This window comes from Neofelis nebulosa, chromosome 8, assembly GCF_028018385.1.
Source record: "Neofelis nebulosa isolate mNeoNeb1 chromosome 8, mNeoNeb1.pri, whole genome shotgun sequence".
Classification (NCBI taxonomy): domain Eukaryota; kingdom Metazoa; phylum Chordata; class Mammalia; order Carnivora; family Felidae; genus Neofelis; species Neofelis nebulosa.
Window position 1 is genome coordinate 44,114,510 of NC_080789.1, and position 6,147 is coordinate 44,120,656.

Here is a 6,147-nt window from a genome sequence, read left to right on the forward strand (position 1 = left end):
AAAGATCTGAGTTTCTGACCTATATCCTTTTTATTGTTTCTGAAGAATTTTTAACATTTCTTGGAAGGCAGGCTTATTAGCCATAGATTTCCTCAATTTTTGTTTTTATGGGAAAATGTTTGTCACTTTTGAAAGATAATTTGGCAGGGTATGGAATAACAGATTTTGGTCTTCTTCACTTCAGATATTTCAGTCCATTCTCTTCATGCTTGCATGGTTTCTGAGGAAAGGTCAGATGTAATTCTTATCTTTGTTCTTCTATAGTCAAGGTTCTGTTTTATTTTATTTTCTCTTTATGGTGTCTTTCAAGATTTTTTCTTTATCTTTGATTTTCTGCAGTTTAAATATAATATGCCTAGTTTGCATATAAAATGCCTATTGTTGTTTTGGCATTTATTTGGTAGGTGTTTTCTGAGCGTTAAGGAACTGTGATATGCTTTATGGCACTAATTTGAGGAAATTCTCAGCTGTTCTTGTTTCAGATAGTTCTTTTATTCTTTTCTCTCTTTCTTCTAATGTTCCCATTACCCATATGTTATACCTTTTGTAACTGTGTTAGAGTTCTTGGATATTCTGAGCCATTTTTATTGTCTTTTTGCATGCTTTTTTCCTTTATTTTTTGTTTTTTGAATGTTTGTATTGACATATCCTTCAAGCTCAGAGATCTTTCCCTCAATGGATACAGTGTATTATTGAGCACATCAATGGCATTCTTAATTTCTGTTAATTTTTTTTAAACTCTAGCATTTATGTTTTATTTTTTTCTTATAATTTCCTCTCTCTCCTTACTTTGTCCATCTATTCTGGCAAGGTGGTTTTTTTACCCATGAGAGCCTTTAGCATATTAGTCAGAGTTGTTTTAAATTCCTGGTCTGATAATTCCGACATCTTGCCATATCTGGTTCTGATACTTGCTGTGTCTCTTTAAATTGTGTTTTTGCCACTTGATATGTCTTATGATTTTTTTTCTTGATAGCTGGACATGAGGTACTGCATCAAAGGAACTGTAGGAAATCAGGCCTTAGTTATATGGTAAGGTGTGGAGGAAGGGAATTGTTCTACAGTGTTATAATACCATCTCAGTCTCTAGTGAGTCTCTGCTGCTGGACTGCGAACTTCACAAGTGATTCTCTTTCCCCTGCTCTTCCTCACTTCAGAGGGACAGGATGGCTAGATATGGCCAGAGTTGGGTATTTGCCTTTGCCTTCTTCAGCATGAAATCCTAAAGCTAGCTGGAATTGGATATTTCCATTCTGCTAGGTCAATTACACTTAAAAAAAAGTTTCTCTTAAGTTAGGTCTTGTTAAGAAGAACAGAATGCTCTGGCATATTTCCAAACAGTTAATTTCCCCTCCTTCTTCTGGAATGGTGATGGCATTTTTGTATGATATTCATTGTAAGAACTTAGTCCAACTCTTGCAGGCAAAACACAAAATTGTGGAACCACTCTATGACTAGTTTCCCCTGGTGTTTTCAACCCTCAGACTTGTCCACACTGAGCCTCCAGGTATTTGTCAGTTACATCTTAGGTTTTCCTACCCCAGCACTGGTTCTCAGAGAAGTTTCTGGTCATGAATTTATGCTCTCGTAAATTATTATTCCCCGTATTCACCTGTCTCTCCAATTTTGGGAAGAGTTGTTTGCCCAGTGAATTCACGTCTTTGTCAGATCCAGGAATATTTGTTGATATCTCAGTTTTTTACTTTTTAGTAAGGAGTGAGGACTTACAAGCTCCTAATATGCCAGACCTGAAATCCAAAATCCTTCTTTTAAAATCTTAGTAGAATTATTATTTATATTCTTTAATTTGTTCTCCAAATACATATTGTACATTGGTTGTGTTCCAGCCACTATGTTAGGTGTAATAGAGGAAGGTATAAATGCATGTAGCTCTTAACCTCTATTATTATTTCCTTCACAAAGATATTTTGCTAATATATATTATCATTTAACAAATGTGTCTCAGCACAATATTACAGGTTAGGTACCTTTCTATTTGATATATATCTAAACAGGTTTGAAATGTTTTATATGCCAGTCTTAAAAATTTCAAGTACATACAGTTGATCAAATAAATTAATCAAGATGTAACAGAGTTCTGTTCATTTAATATATAGAAAGTGTAACTATAGAAAGAATAACTATTATTTTAGTATACTAATTTGGTATGCAATGCATGCATTATACACATGTAATGTATATATACTTTGTTCTCACTGTGTATACTTTATTATTTTATGCCTGTGTATACTTATACTACATATATATGTATACTTCTAATTTAAGTTTTATGAAATTCTAGCAAATATCAGAAAATATAACTGATATATTGATCTGACAACATTCTATCTCGTGTTAATCATGTTAGTAATATCACAATGCCCAAATCTCATGGCATTCGTAAAAATCGCACTCACCTCATAACTTTGATACTCCTTTCCTCGGATAGCTTTGCTAGCTTCAAATTCTAGAATTCTTCATATACTATAGATTTCTTTGAAAATCAGAGAGCAAATGAAAACAAAAAAGAAGGTATAAATTTTTAGAGCCTTGCAAGCCCCAGGGATCCCTAAGGCAATATTAGTTAAGATATCGTATATTGCATTGATCTCTATTAGCAATTTTTGCTGATTTTTTATAGATTTATATTACTTAATAATAGATAATAACTTTTAAGTCCCTCATATGATGGTGTTTCTCTGTATAAAGAGATACACTTAGTTAGATTTTATATAATGTGTGACAGTTATTGCTTCAAAGTATGGTATAATTAAGAAATGTTCTCTCCATTTGTTAAAAATAGGATCTCTTTTCAGTCTTTCAAGCCCTTCACTTGCCTTTTTATACCTATTACAGAGATACAGCAGAGGTTTGTGCATGTCTGTTTTGAAAAGTCCCTCCAAATAAATGTATATCCCCAAATAAAGAAATGAAAGACTTGTGTGTCTCTCATCTTGACAAGTTTGGCATATTATTTATTTTCACTCTCTCATGATGAAGTGGTCATTTTAGACCTTGATACATTTTTCTCTTTGAAGGTAAACTGTGTCTTTATGAATTATTCTTTCAGTAGAATACATGTACATACACTTAATTATTTCTGTTTCTCAGTCTTTGATCGTAATCTATGAGAGGAAAAAGAGTATCTGGAAGTGGTGTTGTATCACAAGTGAATTTTCTAAAATAAGATATTCTCCCTTAGGCACACATCTTTTCTGCTCTAGATTATCTTGGGAAATGCATGGCTGATTTCTTTTATCACTATAGTTTCTGTTCTTTTCTGTAATTTTAATGTGTGACAGGTAAGATTGGAAAGGTGGCAAATACTAGCCCTAAGAATGGCTAGATACCTCCAAAAGACAAAAGCATTATAAACATTTTAAATGATATAAATATGAACTGGTGTGAAAAGAAATTCAGATTAGAAAATGCGACATACTTATTTTTAGGTATAGTAATTGTTGGCTATACATATTAATAAAAGGCTTATAGTGATAGAATGGAAAAAAAACAGTGCACATTACAAACTACCATAGGATAGACTGCAAAGCTCAAATCAATTACCATCAATATAAATGTATTTTTATCTTTTCTGTTGTCTGTATCTTTAGTTCAAAGAACTCAAGGTTACTTTTGGAGCTCATAACAAGTACTTGTTGTGAGACATAGATAACACCAGCGGTTTACATCATGGATAGTAAAAAATATATTATGTATCCAAGATTTTTTCTAAATTTATTTTATTTTAGTGTAATTCTTGTCTCCTATTCTTAGTAATTGACAAATACTAAGCCTTAAAGTATGTTTATGAAGTAAATAAGCTACATTGCTTAAGTAGTATTTGTTTTTAATTAAAAAGATTCATCCTTTAATTCCTTCCAGTTCTACAGTGAATGGAAAGCAATTGAAAGTCTGTTATTAAGTGTAGCTGTTCCAGATTTAAATAAATTCAATACAATCTATGTAGAGTATAGTTTGAATAAAGGTTACTTGTCTTATGGTTGAAATATAAGCAGTATAAAACATAAGCAGTATGAGTTAACAACTCTCTACTCCTAATCCCAGAATATTGTTCTGGTTTATAAAGCTTGGAGAGGAAAGACATTTTTGTGAGAAGATAATCTCTGGTTTTCAAAAGATACCATGTGTCATGTTAATATTCAGAACTCTTGCCAAATGATTTTTATTATTCCTTCAAAATTTTAGTAATTTCCTGATACATATAAAATATGCTTTAGTTTCAGAGGATGTCAAATGACCAAATTTTGGTCTATATTCCCAAGAAATTAAGAGACTAGTATTAGAGAATGAGTAATCATAATGTAATTGTAAATGATGAAAGATTATGAATGAAATAAGGAGGGGCAAAAACGTGATCTGGGATATAGCATATTATCATGAAGTACAGTTTTTTTTTTGTTTTCAGAGATTTTATGTACTGAAGGGTAAAAATACTTAAAATAATCTCTTTCTCACTCCTTTTCATTAGATTTCATGTTTTCTGTTTCTAATGCCTTTCTAATACATTTAGACGCAGAAGGGAAAATGGACCAGATGAGAAACAGAGGCATTAGAGATGCACAGATTATGCTAGTAGTTACACAAGACACAAAAACAGGGTGTAAAAATCATCCCCTATCATTTCATTTCCACAGTAGTTTCACTGTGGTGAAACTACTACTTAGCAGGTGACATGCTAATATTTGGAAAGCCAGATATCAATAAAATGTCCCTCAAAAGAGAAAAGATGATTACTAATTGGTTGGCTGCACTTCATTTTCTTGTTCATTGATACAGAAAGTTCAGAATAAGCATTACAGTTTGTTTATTTCAGTGTGTAAACTCTTCTTTTGGTAGCAGAGGTAGAGATAAACTCACCAATAATGTTTGATTTTAAGGCAACAGACATCGGAATGTTTTAAAGGTAGATTCTAATCATGCATAGTATTCTTTGTTCTTGCTAGGTTAATTGAATTTCAAAGACTGTTCCTTAAACTGATTAGATTATAAATTTTATGCTCAGTTTTGCTGAATAATATTTTTTCAGTGAATTAGTTCCCTAGGAACTAATTGAAGCAGTAGCGATATGTTGGATAGCATCTTTACTTCCTTGATTGCATACTTTTATATAAGTAAATTGCTTATGAAACTGGGAATTTCTATTTCCAAGACCATAATAAAAAACAGGGTAATTTCTGCTGTTACATAGAGTAAGATATTATCTATATCTGACTTTTAAAAGCTGAACCAATAAAGCTTTATTAATTAATGTGTGTCTATATGTTCTGTAAAATTCTTTGGAAGATTAGTGTTTTTTTTAAATCTAATGCATGTTCCTAAACTATAAGAAAATTGTTTTCCATGAGATAAATTTTTTAATCAGCTGTAATTTGGAGATTAGGAGAGCCTTGCTGACATGGATTTTGAGGCACAGTCAGAACTTGGGTTGAGCAGAGGGGCAGGGGTGGGATTGCTATAGTTAAAGAGCAACACCATTTATACAAGAAGGTGGAGAGGCATTTATTTGCCGTATATTTGCATTTGTATATTGAAGTGATGTACTAGTTGAATTCCCTAACAAGTAGTGTTATCTCATTGTTTCAGCAAGACACTTGAGCCTTCTTTTCCAGTGGATATGTTTGCCATTTAGCTCTTAGACACTTGAAGAAGTCAGGAACAGTTAGGAAATATCTTCAAATTCTTGGCCCAATTATTCCCTCTGTAGAAAGGAACATCAATTTGTGCTATTCAAATTATAGCTAAAATTACTCAGATAATTGTCTTTATCCATATTGTTCTTTATCATGTATTTTTCATTTCCTAATTTTTCTCACATTAGGGTGTATTTAACTGGGACTGGTTAAAAATTATAATTTTTTAAATGTTTATTTATTTATTTTGAGACAGAGAGCATGAGCAGGAGAGGGAGAGAGAGAGAGAGAGAGAGAGAGAGAGAGAACCAGCAGGCTCTGTGCTCTTAACGCAGAGGCTAACGCAGGGCCCAATCTCATGAACCGAGAGATCATGACCTGAGCCAAAATTAAGAGTCAGATGCTCAACCTCCTGAGCCACCCAGGTGTCTCCAAAATGATGAAGTTTAAAACTACACGTGCCTTTGAATTCTCTTCTCATAATTGTGTTGCCTCT